This window comes from Lissotriton helveticus, chromosome 5_1, assembly GCF_964261635.1.
Source record: "Lissotriton helveticus chromosome 5_1, aLisHel1.1, whole genome shotgun sequence".
NCBI lineage: Eukaryota > Metazoa > Chordata > Amphibia > Caudata > Salamandridae > Lissotriton > Lissotriton helveticus.
In genome coordinates this window covers 242756729-242778384 of record NC_136065.1, presented here as the reverse complement: position 1 = coordinate 242778384, position 21656 = coordinate 242756729, and the positions used below count along the sequence as shown (strand labels likewise).

At 48.3% G+C, this 21656-nt stretch overlaps 1 protein-coding gene and 1 long non-coding RNA gene across 5 annotated transcripts in view; one reads left to right on the top strand and one right to left on the bottom strand.

Moving 5' to 3' along the window:
- LOC144754390 (uncharacterized) overlaps positions 1-11014 on the bottom strand; it is a 103374-nt gene extending 92360 nt beyond the window's left edge. The window contains exon 1 of the long non-coding RNA XR_013594718.1: positions 10922-11014. This is a non-coding gene — a long non-coding RNA (uncharacterized LOC144754390). The remainder of the gene's footprint in view (positions 1-10921) is intronic.
- The window catches only part of PNPLA7 (patatin like domain 7, lysophospholipase), a 1524034-nt gene that overhangs the window by 158621 nt on the left and 1343757 nt on the right, over positions 1-21656 (top strand). The window contains exon 1 of one of the 4 annotated variants that reach the window (XM_078642109.1): positions 175-223. The exons of the other annotated variants lie outside the window; for them this stretch is intronic. The gene's annotated coding sequence lies outside the window, so the exon portion shown is untranslated. Of the gene's footprint in view, positions 1-174; positions 224-21656 lie in introns of those variants that run through there. 4 annotated transcript variants of the gene reach the window in all.

The following is a 21656-nucleotide window of genomic DNA, read 5'->3' as shown; positions in this document are numbered from 1 at the left end:
CCTTTGCTCGGAAAAGCAAAAAAAAACATTTCCAACATGTGGGCTTTTGTAAACACATAATAACGCAAATGTTAAAAAGCCGAAAAATGCTTTGCCATGGGCGGGAAAGGAAGCCTAAAACAAGCCGCGAGCGCGCACGTCCCGAAACCGGAAGTTCGGGAGCGTCTTGGCTGTTGCGCGATGGCTGCAGAAGGCAGGACGGGCGACTGAGGACGTCGATGCGGTGAGTGGGGTTTAGTTGTAGGGGGGGAGGGTGGGTGTTGTGTGTGTGTGTGTGTGTGTACGTATGTATGTATGCATGCATGTGCGTGTCTGTGTGTGTGTTCAGGGGGGGGGCTGCATGCGTGATTGAGAGAGGCGCTGTGTGAATGTGGGACAGACAGGAGATGTGCACGGCGCTGGGAGGCTGGGCATGCGCGTCCACGTTGTGAAATCGACTTGCGTGCCCAGATCTGTCTCCCTTGACAGCCGACTCCATAGCAATAGGTCTCGAGCGAGACCTAAAAAGGACCTCGAAATATCAATATCAGACGTACTGGAAACAGCAACGCATATTTGCGATTCATTGACACCTTCAAATGATTTGCACTTCTGCGGGTTTAGTTTTATATAGAATTCGAACAGACAAGGACATGAGAGGACTCGAAGAGTACCTTTGTAGCTACGCAGGCAAACTATTGTTGGTTTTGACAGTGCTCCCAAAGAAAGCACTGCACAAGCATCCTGTGAACTCTCTTCACCCCAAACCAGGTTGGCACTCGGCACATATAAATTACCAAAGTATGGAGTCCTATTTCTAGTGCACTGCATCGGTATGAGTAAGTCCTCAAGCATTGAGACCAAAGTGAGTTGCCCATATCTCGGTAGTGGAGATGTTGTATTACTGCAACTTCACCTCAATTCAGAAATGTGTCTCCCATCTTGTAGGCAAACTATGTGTTCATGATCGGTGTATGAATTATTCTTTTCTTGGGGATGAAAAAACACTTTTTGTAAGTGACTTTTCTACATGATGGCAAGTGTTTATTTTACCTGCCTGACCTGAAGGACTAGCAGTGTCTGTTGTAGCAGACCTTTGACACAAGGGAGTCAAGGAGAGCTCCTCAAACCTAAGCACTAGTCAGAGAGAAAGTTGAATCATTTGAGAGTGCCCACAGAATGACTGCGTCAGAAAGCTTTAGGCAGTGTGCACTGTCCATGGATGATGTTGAACTACGACACACTCACTTCCGAGACTCATTGTGATTAAGATATTTTAAGAATTTCTTGCTGTTTTTGTTTCTCACACCCATCTGAGCGTAGACCAAGACTGACTGTCCAAGTAGGTGACTTCCATGAGATCAAGAATTCTTTATGTAAATAATGTTTTGTGGATTCATGCATAGGGTTGATAGTAGCAGAATATTAGTCCTTTCAACTTCTCACTGCAGAATGACCGCTTACCTTTTGTCAGATGTCTAAATGGGGAGTAGTTAAGATTTGGGATACTTTTTCTTTCAAGCTAATTAGGAATAGTATAATAGCCAGTAGGTCTGGTGTTGGCTGTATGATTTCTAATGTTTGTTTTATTATGCCATGGTTTATTTAAAACGTTTTAAATGACGCAGCTGCTGGGCCCACTCAGTATGATAAAAAAACATTAGCTAAAAGCAACACTATCTTATTTTGGCTTAAAAAAGCACACATTGCAATAGTAGTTGCTGGTTTTGAAGAAAACGAGTTTGTGTGTGCATGTGCTCCATGTGAAAGAGCAGAATTCCATCACTTACTGTGGAGTTAGCCTATGGCTAAAGAAGCCAATTAATTGCTCCACGTTGTATGCTGTAGTGGGCAGAAGGAAAATGTGAACGACAAAACAGACCATTGGTTGAAAAGATCTTGATGAAAACCCCTACAAATACAATATATTTATTTAGAGCTTTTCTATAGCGCTGCTGCACCATGTGGTGTGAGAGCGATTTACACTTTAATTGATACTTTAGCAAGCAAGTAAATAGGGAAATTGTAACCAGGGGGAAGAGAAGTAGGTAGAACAAGGAAATGGAGGTTGGAGATTGGAGATTGGGAATTATAGGAGCAGGGGATAAGAGATAATGTGAAAATGAGAGGGCTGGGATGGAGCACAAGGAAAAACAGCAAATCATGGGTTATAACTGGTTAGAAAAATAAACCTGAACTCCAAACCAAGGAGAACAGAAGTTAATGCGGACATTAGACTTTCAGATCTTAGTTGCTGAAGACTACATCAGGACTTGATTCGCTAAGGTTAAGGCTTGTAAGCGTGAGACATTAGATCTTTCAGAAAGTATAGGATATTGAAGGTTAGTGGCTGCTGTAGAGGGAGAGAGTTCCAGGAGGACTTAGCAGGTCTGGAGAAGAATTGTTTAGAGCTTGGAGACAAAAATATTTTCATGCTTCCATCACATACAAATTCTTGCTCCTGGCAAGTTCCGTTTCACTGGAAGTGATCAAAAAGTCAACTAGGTAGCTTGATTTACCAGTGTGAAGTGCTTTGAAGGTGAGACAGCAGATTTTTAACTTTCTATTTTCTACTAAAGGAAGCCAGTTCAAGTTGCTGAGAATAGAGGTAATGTGATCAGATGTATTGTTCTCTGTAAATAGACCAGCCATGGAATGGAGCATGGGTGTGAGGGTGATCGGAGAGTTCACCTGAACGATGGCATGTCATGCACCGATTCTAGAGATAAGGCCATGACCAGCGGTCCCCAGACAGTTATTGGTGACAAATAATTGTATTCTATTTGATTAAGATAGTAATTGACGGACTGGGGTAGTTTGTTCACGAGGTGCCCTTAATATCTTGGACTCCATGCAAAACCAAGCAGATTGACAGAATCTATGGGCGGGGTTACAAAGCTGAGCTATTAAGTTGGTGGTCAGATTTAAATCAAGTTTGTTCTTTAAAAAAACAATTGGGGGCGTGGCCAAGATGCCAGAGTACGCAGGCTTGTTATGGGGTACCTCCGCCTGGACCCAATTGAGCATCCTGTGGGTCCAGTGGGTGCTGAGGGGTCCTCTGGATCCGGGGGGACCCAGTGCTGGGCTCGTAACTTCTGGTTGGAGTCTCTGCGATAGTGTCCTGCAACGAGCTGGGTCTGCATGGAGGGCCGCCGTGGCTGTCAGCAGAGAGTGGCCCTGGTACAGACATCGCGAGCCTGGTGAGGAGGGGCCCACAGGAGGTGACCAGGCTTGAGGGCTGCATTTCCCGCTCCTGCCTTGGGTACTGGAGGTCGTGAAGTGGCTCATTGATGTAATTTGAGGGAGACCAGCTGCCCCCCGGGAACCAGAACGGCTGGAGTCGAGATGTGTGGTGGCCCCCACGCATAGCAGAAGACCGATCCAAGGATGTGCAGCGGAGTTCACAAGAGCGGTTGTGTCCCGGTGACGGCCCTTGGCCCGCAGAGAGGAGGCCGCAAGGAAGGCTTTGAGCACAGAGAGCCTCCCCCACCGCTCCTGAGCGCCAGTGCAAACTCGAGGAGAGGCAGAGTGGACTCTAGGGTTGGTGGCCATTGCTGAGGTATTCCCCCTCCCCCGCCACTGGGAGAGTCCTACCTAGGCTGCAGGTGCTGGAGGGTCCCAAGTGTGAGCTTGGCTATGCAGGGCGGAGACTGGTGACCTTCTATGTTTCTTAGGAGCACTGAAAGTGCCTGACCGGGAATATCACTGCTGACTCACTTCCTTCACTGCTTGGGCAGGAGACGCGCTCTGACTGCCATCTGTGGATCTCCGGGGGTGAGTGGAGGGCGCTGAGGCATGCAGGACTATAAGATGTGCTTGTGAAGGGCCTGAGGCGGCTGAGCAACTTGAAAGGAGCGATCCGACCTGGGTGGAGCGTGCGACCCTTCATGCAGCCTTACAAGCAGGGCGGCAGGGTGCACCCTTCTCTACTTTGATCCTATGCCGGACACTTGGGGGTGGTTGGCATCTCGTCCCTGCCCTGAGATAGCTGAGATCTGAACTCCACGTCTGCCCTTGCCTCTCGCGGGACGTCCACGGTCTGCAACCCACACATGGCACGGGCCGGTAGCCCACTGCTTCTGAATAGCGATACAACATGCAAAAAAAGACCTCTCCCTCAAAGACATGTTCACAAAGCCCTCCACCTCACTAACTGCAGAGCGCCCCAGTGCCTCTAGCAGGCCTTCATCTCCCGTAGATGCTGAGGGCGAAGTTTCAATCACCCGCACCTACTTAGAAGCACTGTTGTCATCCCTCAGAGAACATCTACCGACAGTCAAGAGGGACCTGATGCAGGAATTGCAAGTTGTCCGGAGAAAGGGTGTCTGAGATCGGAGACTGAGTGGACACATTAGAAAATCATGAAATAACCAGAGACAAAGAAATCAAACAACTCTGCCAAGAGCTCATTCGCCTCACAGATCAACAAATGGATCTCCAAGCTCACGCGGAAGACCTTGAAATTTGGTCTCACACAATAACATAAGAATACGAGTGGCCCCCAGAGTTGCAGAGGACATCAAAGAATATGTAATGGCACTCTTAGCCCAGATCCTAGGGGACACTCAGATGGCAGATATCTGACTAGACTCGAAGAGCAAGTTTATCTTTGCTGGAGTCACGAGACCCAACCCTGCCACGATTGCCTAAGAAAGGATGGCGGTATGGCAGTTCTGGAGAGACTGGCTGAGGACCGAACATCACAAGACATTGCTTGAGATACCGGGGTTGCTCCTCTGATTTTTCTCCTGGGCCTTATAGGTTCTGGCCAGGGTTGGGATGGAAGGGAGAGACCACGGAGATTGGCCGACCACGGACCCCGCTTTTTCGTAACCTTTTTACTACAGATATATTTACTGTTGGGGTACCCACACATTTAGTTCTCAAGCAACACAAGGAAATATTGTCACACATAGATAGGATCTCTCATACTGACTCACACCACTGACCGAAACATGTCTGGATTATGGGACATGGTGCAGGTGCACACACGCTTTCTAGTGCCTGGGGATTCCCTGAAGCTGATCTCTCTGAAAGTGAAAGGGCTTAACATCCCTGTGAAGAGGCGTGGTATTCTCTTGTATCCGGATCATGCTTGGGCAGATATCTGCCTTCCCCAGGAGATACATCTGATTGCAGGTGCCTAGCACAGCCTGGAATCCAGAGTATTCCTGCACCAATTATTTTCCTCAACAGGTTGCAAAACAGCAGGGGTAGCCATCCTGTTCTCGCGTAATTTCCAGGGGAAGATCGTACCTAAACTGACCGAGATTAGAGGTCGCCTCCTGGTCTATCGCGTACAGCTAGGCACCTAGACATCTATCTTGGGCTCCCTCTACGGCCCTGAAAAATGCCAGGAACATTTCCTCAGGACGGCCATAGCGGATTTCCTCACGGTGCAGTACCACATAGTCTTAATTGGGGGCAACCTCAATTTGGTATTCAATGAACTAGACCGCTCAGCCCACAGGGAGGGTGGTGCGGGAGCACTTTTGGGGGTGTATAGAATGACTCCAGGAGATGGGCCTGAAAGGCTTGAGGAGGGAACATCACCCCCACACCCGGGACCAAACTTTTCATTTGCACGCACATAGGTCTTATGCCCGCCTGGATCACTTCTTGGGCTCCATCCCATCGAACTTTAGTAGCTGGTGACATTGGTGGAAATTGAGCCTAGATCCTTATTTCACCACTCTGCGCACGCTGTCTGGGTGCGCATTCCTTTGGCTCGGGATGCCCCTTGACAGTGGAGACTGTGGGAGACACTCCTTCAAAGACCAGGGGTGGTGGGACAGATTAGGAAAGCTATTACTGATTATCACAGCGTCCATGATAACACGGACGTTGCCGCCTTCATAGTGTAGGATGCCCTGAAGCGGTCATCAGGGGTGAGTTTGTTGTGCTCTCAGCTCCAGAGGATAAATTAAGAAAGACAAAGAGGAAAGAATTACTGCAACAGGTACGTGAACTAGAGCGTATCCACCACAGCACAGGGGCTCTGAAAATATGGCGCCAACTGGAAATTGCCAGGAAACAGCTAGCTTGCTTAGACCTAGATAGGGCTGAATACTTCCTCCTTAGATTGAAGCACTCCTTCAAATGACAAGGACGTCAGTTATCCCACTGAATCTTCTCACATACCAACTGCTTAACAGTCCTCCTGTTCCAGCAATTATTCCTTACTTTTTTTTCATTTATCTAATCTATTCCATATCTACAAGTGCCTTTTAAAACACAGCATCAATTTAGGCCCAAATAGTTACAAACATTTAAAGGCATTCTTTACTTGCATAACTCATTTTCCCAATTGCACTGCAATTGTCCTTTAAACCTGATAGAGACGTCTAGCCGCAGATTTCTTAACTTAGAACATCCCCAGGCGTCAGACTGGATCTGGAAAACTTTCCGCAGCCGCACGGCTCCACCCTGACTTTGTCCACGGACGTGATGTCGGTGGAGCCATATATGCCCATCCCGGCGTGCTGTTGTCAGTTTCTCTTCCCAACTCTGATTCTGGAAAACCAGCGGTTCCTTGACCTGTTTTTCAGGTGTTTTTGATGCCTTTGGCGTCCTGGAACAGTGTGCGATGCCTTCCGGCTTTGAGGCTTTTGAGATCTGTGCAAGTCAGATGTCCTTGACGGACCCGCACGCTATTTGTATGTGGTGCCTCGGCGTGCACCACGACTCCAAAGAGTGCGACGATTGTCGGCGGATGAAACCAACGTCCTTACGGGAGCGTCGGATGAAATTGTTGGCCGCATGGCTGTCCAGCCCTGCACCTTTGCGCCGCCGCTCTCACTCGGGATCGAGCCCACTCCTGAGGTCGTTCCTGAAGACGTCGTTCAGAGGGTAACACAAACGGAAGTCCAGGATGTCTTCCTCCCCTCCCCGTGACGCTGGCGCCTGCTCTTCTCGCCCCCTGCCGGGGACGGGCGTCCGGTGGTCGTCTCCTCCGTATCCCCACTTTCCGGGTGCAGGAGCGACACAAGCCCAAATGGAGGCTTATTCTGAAGCACTCCGCTCTTATTTTGGGTCAGCCTCTCTCCCTGGTGCGCCTTCGGGTCCCATAGAGGTGGAAGGCACTCATGTTGGGTCTTTGCCGGCTGATTTGTCCTCTGCTCCGGCTGTGTGCATCGACTCCGGTTCCGGAGCTGATTCAACACTGACGGGACATGGCCCAGTAGGTCCTCCCAGTCGTCTGTATAGCCTGTCAGTCTCCGCATAGGCTTGAGTGGCTCCCTGCGTCGACGTTGGAGGCGGCGCTGGGCTCAACGCCCTGTTCCCCACATGTTGCAGTGGGGTCGACGTCGGACGGCGCCCAGTCCTAGTCCCCCTTGGAGGTCATCAACATCCAGACGACTCCGGCTCGACGTCCGTCGACGCCGTTGCAGATGTCCACGTCTCCTCTATTTCAGGAAGTTGATATTCTACCAGACTCCTCGGACGTCGATGCGACTCTCACACGGCGTCGGTCGACGCCGGTGCTGGCGCATACACCTCCTCTTATGCCACACGTTGACGCTCTTCTGGACTCCCCTAATCTGCGGCCGTTTCAGCCCATGGTGCAGGGTCCTGGGAGAAGTGCCCCTTACTGGGGCCCTCAGTACTGGCCTATTGAGCTCGGAACACCTCCTTCTCCTGCTGGCTGTGTAAAGAGCCTCGGGGTCCTGATCGATTCCGGGCTCACTCTCAAGGCCCAGGTGAGCGCAGTAACATCTTCCTGTATGTTCCAGCTATACAGGATACGGAAAGTCGCCCACCTCCTGTCGCCAGAAGCCTTGTTGCAAGTCTTAATAGCCTTGGTGATGTCCCGGCTGGATTTCTCCAACTCAATTTATCAGGGCCTCCCTAAATCTCAGCTGTCCAGGTTACAGCTCGTCCAAAACCAGGCTGCTCGGCTTGTTTTCAAAATCCCTAGATGGCAGTCAGCTCAACCCCTACTACGCCACCTCCACTGGCTACCAGTCAGCGAAAGAATCACTTTTAAGGTCCATTGCCTGGTCTTCAAAGCCCTCACTGGTCCCTCCCCTGCTTTTCTCAAGTCCCTAATCACCCCCTACTGTCCTTCTCGCACTTTGAGGTCCACCCAGCTCCTAGTCGTCCCTCGTTTCAAACTCACTAGATCGGGCGGCCGCAGCTTTTCTTGTCTGGCCCCCAAGCTGTGGAACTCCCTTCCACTCTCACTCAAGTCTTCTTGCTCCCTCCTTTCCTTTAGGAAATCCCTAAAAACACTACTCTTCCCTCATCCTCACTAATTATCCTTCTACCATCCTCCAAATCCGATTAGCGCCAGGAAACTTATGGTGACAGTGCGCTCAATAAATTCATTATAACATAACATAACAGGTACCTTGTGTGGTGTGGACTCCGTCGACACCCTCCTGCCCCTAATGATCTGCTCTGTCTGTCCCTTCACCCTAGGGCTTAGGGCCTAGTAGTTCAGTCAGCCTTCGACTTACAATCTTCCTCTGCCCTGCCTCTGTTACCTCCCACCAGGAAGTCTAGGTGGTTAGACACATGTGGTCGCCAGCTTTTCGCCTCTGCCAGTGCTGGCATCCGTGCCTTGAATACAGCTTGCGTGTTCGCACACGGATCCTCTCCCCTTTGGGACTTGGTCGAGGCTCTTCTATTTTCAATTACAGAAGGCCCGCGGGTTGAATTAATCCGCCTTCTGCATAATGGCAGGGGAATGGCGCAATTCTCCCTCCATTTTTCTCTTGACGTCACTCGGTGGGATGAGCACTTGCTCGGTCCGTGGCTTTGTGCTGTCATTATTGCCTGCGCGACAGTCGTTTCCTGGACAATGTTCGGGATGCTCTTAGGGATCTCCCTTACAATGGCGTGGATCAGTTTGATATCCACGCAGATTCAGCATTCTCCCGCCTCATGTCAGGGCTACTGTGACTCTTGCGGCACGCCCTTTTTGCCTTATCAGTATTCTTTTATTCAGCGTAGGCGATATTGCCTTGTTGGTCTGATTTCGCACATATTCTGGTACTATGCGTAGCACCCGGATAGTGTAGGTGGTGGTTCCGCCATCTCAGTATTCTTTACGTGCAGCCGGACGGCTGGTTCTGTCTTTCTTTTCAGTCCTCTGAATGTGTGCTTTGCCCAAGAGGACTCCCCCTCGCAGGGGCTGACACTTGCCCTATGTGGGGTATTTATATGCTATTCGGTGACTGCCTTATCCTTGGTACGCTCCTATGGAGATTTCCGCAACAATCTTGCTGTGGGCTTCTTTTTTATGCCGTTCTGCGATCCTGATGTTACCATCGCTCCATTGCACCTTCAGTGCAGTTGGCTCTGGTAATCATTCACTTCCTCGGTATGGGTTCCTTACCGTATGGCTTCTGCCTTGTCTGTATTCATGGTGGCGTTTTTCAGCATCACTGTGATCCTTTTGCCCTTGATGGCTGCTCTTCTTTTGCCAGTCACTATCTTACGGTCTTTTTTCTGTTCAGTTCAGCGCAGTTCTCATCACTGACGCCTTATCCTCTTTTTGCACCATGATACAACCATTGTGTGGTACGCTTCTTAGTGTTGGTGCAACTTGGGAATGCAACATGGTATGCTATACTATCATAAGGTGTTTGCATTGATTCTCCCACTTCTGTGGTGCTGGTTCTCCCCTCCCCTTTAAGGGCTGGGGTAAACAAAGTTTTTCGTCCTTCATCCCTTACTAGGCTTGTCTTTCAAGGTGGCAATTTCGCCTTGTACCTCTCTACTGTACCTTGCCATGTGCCCTCGTTTTCGGGGCCCTTTCCCAAAAGGGATTATTACACATTTCAATGCTGCTTGCCGCACAGGTGTTTTACAGATTTCTGCTTGGATTCCTGCTGTACCACTCTCAAGGGGAGTGTTCTCTATAGGATACTCGCTTCTTGAGTCCTTGGACCATTCGATTTGGTCCTGACTGTTTCCGACTGTCGTGGCTACTTGTGCTTCATCGTGACTGTTGGTATTTGTCGCATCCTCTGTGTTATGCTTCATTTTTAGGCATATTTCTTTGCCTCTATGTCTGCTGTGCTGTTATACAGGTAAATCGTGCTGTCAACGTTCCTTCATTCGGTGTCCGTAGTCATTGACCCAGTCGGCTCGCCTAAGTGTTCTTATGTGGATGTCCAGCGTGCTTGGTGCACCATTTTGCCGGTTACCTTCTTGCTATTGAGTCTTTTGCATCTGGGCTGCTCATGCAGCCCTATAGGAGGGTTCTTGTTCTACTTTGTGTGGTTCCACCATCCGCACAATATGCTTCTGTTTCGTCCGGTCTTTCACTTGACTATCATTCTTACTGTAGTCCTGTTTTGGGTGCTTCTGATGGTTGCCGTCAGCCCTTTCATATGCCTCATAACTGAGTGATGATTGAAAGTACACACATAAGTTATGAGTGCATCCCTGATGGAGGGCACACCTTTGGTTCTTTTAGAAAGACTCTTTTAGATGAGTTTGTAGGTTCATTTATGTTCACAAAATGTTCATTTGTACGTTTTATATCATTTCATATACATGTTCTTAGCCAATTTACTCCTTTATACAATCCATAACGTTAATGCAATGCTCCAATGCATTTCGGGCTCATCAGCCCTTTTTCGAGGAGCTCTAGAAATCAAAAAATAAAATATAGTCTATAACCATGCTTATATTATAAACAAATCGCATCAACTTAGTGTAAACCATGACATCAATTAATAAAAAGTGTACGCATGCACATGTAGCGAGTGAGGTGGTGAATAACAGTGAACCGAGTGGTCAGTGTGCGGGTGAAACCGAATGGTGGTAAATGACTGAATTGCACTTACATTAACGGGCGTTTAGGCTGTAATTCAACAGCTACAAGAGATAACAAATAATAAATTAGTCCGAGGAGAACATACTAGGAACAAGTCATGACCGTTCACGACCCTGAAATCGGGTCAAAAGTGGCGATTGAAAACCGACTTACTTAGTATGTGGAATAAGTTCGGGTTATCGTTTTGGCGGGAAGGATTTCATACGGGGTCGACGTCCTCGTAGGGAAGCATAAAGTTTGTCTGGGACGTCCCAAATACAAGTATAGTGATACGGTAAACGGCAGTCAATGAAATGGGCTGACGAGGGAGTTTAGACAAAAAGAACGGACTCACAGCAGTCTAATAGACCGGCGGCCATCTTAGGGTTATGTAAGTGGTGCGCGCGTGTGTAGGGAGTGAACAATAAAGTTATGATATAGAAAAAAACAATGATATCATCATAGGTTACACATCGTGTATACATTGTAAACAGCCAATAAAGGAACATTAACATCAAGAGCCACTATAAGTGGTTAAAGAAAGCAACTAAATTCTATTCTGTCATTAAGCACAAATGGCTTCATCGTCTGAAGGTGGTAAATCCACCATATTTCGCGCTGTAATAAGCTTTTGTTATTGTCCTTGCCCTCACGTTTTGTAATGATTTCCAATACCAAGTATTTCAATTGGGCAATGTTGTGTGGTTGTTCCATAAAGTGTACAGCTATGCTTGATTTTGCATTCCTAGTACGAATGTTAGATTTATGTTCATTGAGTCTGATTTTTCTTTTTCTTTCAGTTTTCCCAACATAAATTTTTCCACACGGGCATTTTAATAAATAAATCAAGTTGGATGATTCACATGTAGCATTTACGTTTAGTTTGATGTTGTGCCCTTTCATAGGGTGGGTAATGGAATTGCCTTTGATCACATTATTGCAGTTGTTGCAATTCATACAGGGGCGAGTTCCTGTCGATTTCTCCCTTTTGGGTGATTCTTTAGATAAAATCTCTTTTATGTTGTTGTTCCGGGTATATGCAAAAATGGGTGGAGTTTTGAATATACCTTTAAATTCAGATTCTAACTTGAGAATAGGCCAATGTTTCAAAATTATCTTTTTGTATGTTGTACTAAGGGTTGAAAATTTAGAAACCAGTACCATTCTGGTATCATCAGGATTACTTGTTCTAGTTAGTGCTTGTTCTCTTGAGATTGTTGATACTCGATTTTCAGCTTCTGTAATTATATCCTGAGGATAGCCTCTCTCTATGAACCTGTTACCCATTTCTTTAATGCGTGTTTCACACAGTTCTTTGTCTGATGTTATACGCTTGGCCCGTAACATTTGAGAATACGGCAAGTGGCGTTTTAATGATCCCTGGTGGAAGCTAGAGCAATGTAAGGTGTTATTGCGATCCGTTTTTTTCCTAAATAGGTCTGTTTCAAAACCTGTGGTAGTTTTTGTAATGAGTACGTCTAAAAACGTGATGGTCTTCTCGTGTATCTCCCATGTTAATTGGATTCTGTCGTCTGTGGTGTTCAATTCCATTAGTTTATGTTGTAAGTGTTCTTTAGAATCTTTCCAAATAAAAAATAAATCGTCAATATACCTGACCAATAATTTCAAGTTATTGTGCCAGTCAGGGTTTCCATTAATGTTGATTTCTTCGAATTCTTTCATGTAAATGTTAGCGTATGTGGGTGCTGCGCAGTTGCCCATGGACATCCCAGATAGTTGCATATACCATACTTTTCGTGCTCAAAGTAGCTGTGGTATAAAGTAAATATCATAAGTTGCATTAAGAATTGTTGCATTGAAGCATCGATGGCACTGTTGAGAATGGCTTTTTCAATGGCGTCAATGCCCCCCTCATGGGGGATAGATGTGTATAAGGACTTCACATCCGCTGTACATAAAATTAGATTTTCTCCCTCTTCCTGCACAGGGGGGTGCCCCTCCCCCCTCCTCCCCTTGGGTGGAGGGCCACACGATACATCGTCCTTTTTCTGGCTGACCCCACCTGGGGCTGAGGCAACGCTACTGCTCAGCACGTGGCTGGCTATACCTGTTGTTATTGCGTGGGACGTCGGTCCGCAATACTGCTGCCACCCTGGAACTGCACCTTTTTGCTGCTTAACCTGCCTGGAACCCTTCCTTCCCTCCTCTGGCGCCTGCTGATCCCACTGCGCCCCACCAATATCCGTCCCATTGGCCGAGTAGGAGGTGGCCCGCTCCCCCTTTTCTGTCTGGACCCTCTTACGACCTGGCGTCCACCCCTCATATAGCGTCGCGGACACCCAGACGAGATATGGGCCGCAACGATGCTCGCCAGTCCAAAATTCCATTTGAAGCTAAAAAAAAATCCCAAAACTGCGCCAGAGACGGAGGGCAGCCCTACGGCCTCGGCCCCGCAGGAGGAGGACTGGAAGACACTCTTGCTGGACATGAGGCAAAGCCTGTCCACAATAGACTCCAAAATTGACTCCATAAACTCGCGCATGGACAAAGTTGTGACCAAGCTGGAGCAACATGACACTCGCATCAAGGAGTCAGAAGACAGGATTTCGGTTCTGGAAGATGGCGCTGCTTCGACTAGCAAACAGGTCACTCAAATGGACAAGCTGCTCAAACTCATTGCAGACAAGAATGAGGATTTGGAAGCGCGTTCCCTCTGTAACAATGTCCGTATTTTAGGCCTTGTGGAGTCCACCAACACTGGCAAGATGGAGACCTTTGTAGAGACTCTTGTCACGGACCTGTTTGGTAAAGAATCCTTCTCCTCACACTTCATCGTCGAGAGGGCCCACAGATCCCTGGCAGCTCGCCCTCCTCCTGGAGCCTAACCACGTACCATCATTGTGCGCTTTCTAAACTACAGAGACCGCGATGCGGTCTTAAGGCGCTCTAGGGAACTGGGAACTGTGCACTACTGTAACACGACTCTCTCTTTTTTCCCTGACTTTACCCCTTCAGTCCAGGAGGCCAGGCGCAAATTTGCAGGGGTCAAAAAGAAACTTTAAGCGCAGGAGATCCCATACGCTATGCTGTACCCAGCTAAATTGAAAATCACGCTTGATGGCAGGCATCATTTTTTTCAAAGCCCACAACAGGTGGAAGACTTTTTTAAACATCATAGGAGAGACCGAAACGACGAAGAGGCGGCTCGACGGCGATCTAGGTCCCCTTCACCAATGTCACAACAAGACTGATTTGTCGTACTGCGATGTTGATCCAATCAGAGCTGTGATCTATACCCTTTGCCTATGCGTAGCCTGATTCCTATAACCTCAGTTGAGATGCTTGATCTGTATGTATCTCACTGGTCTATAGTATACCTTGGCGCTCGGTCGCCCACCTCCGTCCCACGCTAGGCGTCCGGGGTGCACCCGACTGCCTGTGGGTGCAAGTAGGGAGGTGGTTGGCTGGTCTGGCGCCCCTAGTCTTGGTCCCCCGATGGACGAACCCCCAATCTCCCCATCCCTTCTCAGGGTAGGGGCAAGTGTAGTATCTAATACACTCTTTGGTTTGTTATGTTTCTGGGTAGGTGGGTGGGGTTTGTATACCCGGCTAGTTGGGGTTGCCGGTGTGGGTGGGAAGGAGCTTCGAACTAATGTCGATGTTATTGTAAGGTTTGACATGTTTCTTTTGGGTGGGATCTGGGGGGGGATTTTAGGGGGTAACTGTCCTTTCTCCTTTCTATACCATCAACTGTGCTTTGGTCTTGGGTTACGCCATCATATGCTACATGATTTGATATGTGTCTGAATGGGTGAAGTAGAGGATACACAACCGTCACACCAGTTTCGACTGGCCTCCTGGAATGTTCGAGGGCTAAATAATCCCAGGAAAAAGAGACAAATTCTGGGATACCTTGACAGACAAGGCGTATCAATAGCCATGCTTCAGGAAACTCACCTGCTGCCTGATAGCTCTCCCTTATTTGCCTCCAGGTGGGCCTCATGCAAGGTTTTCTCTTCCTACTCCAACTATGCCAGGGGGGTCACGATCTTGGTCAGACGGGGGTGAGGTTTACACCTGCTGGTACGGATGCAGATTCATGCGGCAGGTACTGCATGGTCTGGGGGAAACTACACTCGCACACAGTCCTTTTCGCCTGTTACTATGGCCCTAACTCCGACGACACTTCCTCTCTTCTCACATTGTGGGGCAAGATTCAAACATTGGGCATAGGTCGTGTTATATTGGGTGGGGACTTTAATACCGCTTTAGACCCTCGCCTTGACAGATCTGTCCCCCAGGCCTCACACTACTCCCATACCCAACGCATTCTGTCTTCCATTGTTGCTGAACACCACTACATCAACGCCTGGAGACACCTACACCCGTCCCTCAAACAGGGCACTCACTACTCTGCCGTGCACTCCACATGGGCACGTCTAGACTATGTGCTCCTTTCGGCAGGCCTTGCTCCTTGGTTGGTTAACGCCCTGTACCTTGCAAGAACCTTCTCAGATCATTCCCCGGTCCTAATATCGCTACGCATGCCCACTGAGGTCTCCCCTTACCTGAGCTGGCGCCTCAACCCTGCCCATCTCACAGACTCTGCCTTCAGGGTGGAACTTGAACAGGATATCCAAGACTTCTTCGAGCGTAATATGGGGTCGGTGTCGAATCTCACGACGGTTTGGGAGGCCTTTAAGGTCACGGTGCGAGGCTGGTGCATCGCTAAGGGGGGAGGGGTCCTTAAATCTTTACGAGATGAGTTACGTAAGCTAGAATCCGAACTCCGCGAACTGGAACAGAGTAGAACCCGCGCCGCTCGGGGACACACTGCTAATGCCCTGCTCAGGGACAAGCTGAACGAGTATACAGAAGCCGCTGCTAGGGAGTGTAAGTTCCTCGGAAGACAGCACACCGCACGCATTTTTGGCGAGGGGGACAGACTGGGCAGGGCGCTCGCCTCTGCCACTCGAGCCCCTCGATATAACAATTTCGTCTTGATTTTACTGGACGAACACCTACTCCCTCAGCGAGACCTCACAGAACAACTCCGCATCCTCACTCGCCATTATTCCACTCTCTACACCTCTCAAAGGATGGCTCCCATCAACCTAAGTCCATACCTGGAGGACACAGCCATTGCATGGCTTGGTTCATCTCAGCAAAAATTCCTGCACCATGTACTCGAGGTGGACGAAATAAAAGATGCCATCATGTCCATGAAGTCGGGCAAATCACCGGGATCTGACGGGTTGCCAATTGACTTTTACAAGGCCTACATCCATATTCTGGCCCCGATACTGCAGCAAGTTTACTATTCGGCCCTAGTAGAGGGTACTCTTCCGCCTACCATGCGCGAAGCCCTCATAACGTCCCTCCTAAAACCAGGCAAACCACCGGAGCACTGCGACTCCTATAGACCCCTTTCCTTGCTCAACACCGATGTTAAAATTTTAGCGAAGGTTCTAGCGTCGCGTCTCAACCTCTTGATGGAACGCTTGGTCTTGCCGGACCAAGCTGGCTTTGTCCCCAACACGGCGACATCCCATAATTTGCGTACCCTTCAGGCAGTAATACAAGATATTAACCCTCACTGTGAGGCAGCTGCGGTTTTCCCGTACGCTACCAAAGCGTTCGACTCCCTTGAGTGGGATTACCTTCTAGCTCTTCTTTAGCGTATGGGCATTCCATATAGCTTTCTGGATTGGATAAAATTACTTTATTGCAACCCCACAGCTTCAGTCCTGCTAAATGGTGCCAGGTCGTCTCCGTTGAGATCCAGAGAGGTACCAGACAGGGGTGCCCTCTCTCCCCTGCCCTTTTTGCAATTGCCATTGAGCCATTGGCGGCCAAACTCCGACAACACCATAATCACCGTTCTCTAATATACCCGGAACGCCAGCTACTCGTCGCACTGTATGCCGACGACATGACTCTGTATGTCGATGAGCCGAAAAACAACCTCAATCCCTTGCTACGTGAAATTACTAAATTTGGTGCCATATCTGGTATACAAATCAATTGGTCGAAGTCTGCCCTATTCCCCTTAACTGATAAGACCGTGCAATTCCCCCTGGACTACCCCTTGATATGGGAAACTGAGGAACTAAAATACCTCGGTATCATCGTGTCAAGAAACCGTGAGGCTCTCATTAGGGCCAACTATGGCACAGTCTTGGATAAACTGAGCGACACCATCACTAAGTGGATCCATCTCCCACTTTCAATGGCGGGACGCATTTCCCTGATTAAGATGGTGATCCTTCCCAAGCTGCTGTATCTCTTCACCAACATTCCATACAGCCCAGGCCCCCACTTTTTCCGCGCCCTCAACTCCCAAATGATGCGCCTCATATGGGGAGGCAAACAAGCCAAGGTTAGCCTAAAGACCCTCATGTTACCATATCACCAAGGCGGGTTTGATGTTCCCAACTTTCAACGTTATTACGACTGTGCCCAGTGTCACTTCGCAGCGTACTGGTTTCACCCTCCTCCCTTCATGGCCCATCTGGCGGTGGAAGACGGATATATGCGGCCTCTACAGCCATCGGGTTATTTATACACTCCCACGCGTATCACAGACCGAGACCCGACTACTGTGGACTGCACCGTCCAGGCATGGAAACGCCTGGCGGACCACATGGAGGTCGAGTTCCTATACTCTCCATGTATGCCTCTTGCGCATGACCCACGTCTGCGGGTCTCCTATGAGGAAATTGGCCGTAAACTACTCACGAAATTGGCGCTGCATACGTGGGGCGATCTTTACCTTCAAGGGTAGTTTCGTACATTAGCACAATTCTTTGGAGAGTACACCCCCTCTATTATGGACACGTTCCTTTATGTCCGACTTCGGCAGAATGTCAAAGCTGTCACTCCTGCCTTCCCTGATGAACCAGATACCTTTGCACCCCTCCACAACTTGTTACAAACGGACACCCCCAAACATGTTGTGTCTATGCTATAAAAACATGCGCAACCTGCCCCGTCACCCCCACCGTTAAAAGCTCGTAGTGACTGGGATAACGACCTCGACGCTCCGCTAATGGACGAACAATGGGAGGACAGTTGTTCGCACACAAATGCAGTGACTGGTAATGCCCGTCTACGACTGATTCATTTCAAATTTCTGCACATACTATATTATACCCCCTTGCAAATTGTTCCGTTTCGGCCTACGAGGCGACGACAAATGCCTCAGATGCAAGGGCGAGGGTGCTGACTTTTTCCACCTGGCGTGGACGTGCCCAGCGGTAGCAGAGTACTGGCGTGAGATATTTATTGCCTTGTCCGATATGGTCGGGGTAGCCTTGATCCCTGTCCTAGAGTTGCCTTGCTGGGCCATACTGTCCCGACGCTGAAATCACAAAGGAAATTCTTCGCACTGAGCCTCCTGTTAGCTAAGCGCCAGGTGGCATGTAGATGGGGCAGGGGTCGGGCGCCTAAATTCAAGACGTGGCTAAACACAATGTCTACTTGGCAAGATCAACTCCATAACTATGCTGAACACTTACCACACAAATCTCGACCCAAGGATCTCTGGGGTCCCCTCACTTCCTACCTCCTCCGCCAACAGGGAGAGGATCCATCGGAAGAGTGAACCCAAGCTGCACTGACCTACACCAACTCCCTTCTTTCTATAATTAGTCTAGACTGCATCCGATTTTTTTGTTTGAATATGTTTGTTGCATTTTGTCATTGTACAACATTACACATATGCAGTCATAGCGAATAAAAGGCGCTGTTACATAAGGTATTGAGTCCCAAGCTTTGTGGACCATCTCACCCTCGTGGAGGTATGGTAGTAAGGAGCAAACTAAACAGGTGCACAGTGAAAGAGCATGACAAATTTGTATAGCACCAGCTTATGCGTGATACATTGATGTTCAGTAGTGGCAGTGCCCAATGTTGGTGCAAAGAACTTCTGTAGTGTGACTGCATATCCTAGTCTTATTCCATACAGCGCTCCAGGTATACCATGACCGGAGAAACAGATTAGTTGTTCACATTGGCAATATAGTACACATTCAAAATTGCATTTGAAAACTATCAACTATAAAGAACAATTCCAGATATATAGAAAAACATAAACCAGGTGGTGTCTAACAGTGATCATGTGTGTATGTGTGGAGCTGGTGGTGCGGAGAGGAGTGCAATCCGAATGTGACGTGTCGTCGGCAATGTAGTAATCGTAGGAGTCTTCTCGTGTGCAGTAGGGCGTAAGGGAAACTCCGTGGAGCAGGGGGGGGGGCAGGGAGGGAGGGAAAAAGGGAGGGGGGGAGGTTGGGTACGAGAATAATGCTAGGAGTGTCTCTGGAGAGTATGGGGTAGACGCTCACGTAATACCATTCTGTAGACACACCTGGTGGTAGGCCGTGAGGGTACCATCCCACTCCAGCGCAATAGGATACATCCGGAGCCCTGCCGTCTCCTCCCGGTGCAGTGCTACACTCTCAGCTCTCGCCCAAGTATACAGTGAGCGACGCCACTGCACCGTTTGGGGGGGCAGACTATGTTTCCATCGCCTAGTAATGAGACGTTTCGCCGTAATCGGTCCTAGATCCCAGAATCTCGCTTGGACTTTCGTCTGCTTCGTCCTTTTAAATAACCCCAACAGACAAGCTTCCCAAGTATGTGGTAAGGTGCCCCCTGTCGCTTTCGCCAAGGCAGTCGACACTGCAGTCCAATAAGGCTGCAGCAAAGTGCAGGACCAGAGGACATGCAGAAACTGTGCGTCCACAAGTCCACATTTAGGGCACGCCGTCGTAGTGAGTCCAAAGTACCGATTAATTTTGTCCGGGGACAGATACGCTCGGTGGATCACATAATACTGTATGATCTTAAAGCGTGCATTGCGCGGTACATGTAGAGCTCCAGCTAGCACCCTCGCCCACTCTGTCAGTCCAGTCCCGTCCTCTGTCAGTCCTCCATTTGTCTCGCAGGCGCTGAGGGGAGATTTGTGTGTGTATGTGCAACGCTTGAGCAATCCAATGTATGAGATGAGAGCCGTGTCCCATCACATGTAAGTATTGAATAAGCAGGTGCGTTGGTGGTTCCTCCGCCAGTGGTTCCCAGGCTCTCGTCAGTGTATGCATCCGCTTCGCATGCGTCAGGAATTGTCCTGCCGGTAACCCTGTGTTGTCTGCTAGCATCCCGAAAGGGAGCAGTGCACCCTCTACAAATAGGTCGCCCAAGCTTTCTAAGTCAGCCGCTCCCCAGCTTTCCAGTAGTGGCGCCGTGAGTCTAGACTGCATCCGATGCCTTATGGTGGCTCTCCCGGGACATTGCCCTACCCTCTGCTCCAGGTGATGACTTACCATTAGCCTCGCTGACTTACGAGGCCCAGTGTCTGACTGATATGTAATGTGCACCCCCCCCGCCCCCCGGATCGGACTACTTACTCACCTCACCTGTATGTTTTGGACGTCCCAACTGCCATGGCCTTTGCACGCTATTACTCTTTCTGATTTGATGGTGTAACACCCCCCCTCCCTCCTCCCACCTCCCCTGCTGGGTTGTAGGCGACATGCTGTGTCATAAAATGTTTTACTGCCTGACCATCTAACTGTTACCGTTATCCTCCCGTTAGTTGCTGCCGGCCTGTCGTAGCAGGTTGTAGGCGTGAAGCTGTGTATTATCCTTCTATTGCCATCAATAAAGGTTTAAAAAATAAATAAATAAATAATTTCATGTAGGTTTGAGGATCTGAGATATGTTCATATATCTTTTTTTGATACATTTGAGTATTTACAATAACCAACGCTCCTTTATCCGCTTTGATGCATTTGATGTCTTTGTTATTAGCAAGTTTCTTGAGGGTATCCTGGTCTTTTTGAGTGATATTTTTGAAAGTTTTTTTGTTGTAGTTGATTTTCGTAAGATCTTGTTTAACAAGTGTCTCAAACATATCTAAGCATTTGTGGCTACAAGGCGCTTGATATGAGCTTGGAGGGCGTAAGCCCATTAGTAGGTCCGGTTTTTTGTCTGTGGTAGGGGGCAACACATTATCAAAGAAATGACGTAAACGTATTTTCCGTGTAAATTTGAAAGTACTGATATCTAATTCCAACAAGTTGGTTTGTGTAGTCGGAATAAATTGTGCCTTTCTGTAACAATTTCATTTCATGAGGTGTTAGAGTCGTATCGGAAATGTTGATTACTAGGTGTTCTTCTTTTTGTTGTCTTTTTTCACAACAGTACTTCTTGTGTTGGGATGGCTCTTCTCTTTTTCTTTTGCCCCTCCTGGGTCTTCTTGATTGTTCTGGCCTTCCTCTAAAAAAGATTCCGAGGTTGATGGGCTACTATCTCTAGGTGTATGTTTCTCACTGGTATCTTTGGATGTTTGAAGTGTGGTGGTTGCTAGGCCTGTTTTTTTTGTTTGACGGCTGGCTGTTTCACTTCCTGAGGAGGATGTATCTGTTTGTTGATTATATGGTTTGTTTCTGCGTCTCTGGGCGTAAACCTCCGCCCAGGTGTAAACCTCACCCAGTTTGTAGTCCAAAGTGTCTCTTCTAAACTTCCTGATTTTCCTTTCATTGATTTCTCTAGTATGTTTGTCAAGTTGTGTTTTGATATCTTCTAAGATTTTAGACCAGTCTGTCTTCTAGTTCTTTTTCAATATATATTATTTCTTTGCTGAGATCCAGTAGAATATTTGACAATTCTTCAACTAGAAGTAGGATAAGATCAAGGCTGCATTTGTTAAGGATTGCATTCCATTTTTCTTGGAATATTTTCGAATTTTTGCACAAAGATGGTTTTAGCGCTATCCTTAGTCCACGAGGAATTCTGGATGCTTGATGGTACTTAATGAGGGTGGTGGCGTGTAGTTTCTGGTTGATTTGGCGTTTAGATAAATATAATAGTTGTTTGATGTGTTGTTCCTTCGTGCGGCTGGTGGTTACATGTGCTATATCTTCGTTGATGAGGGCATATATCCGTTGGA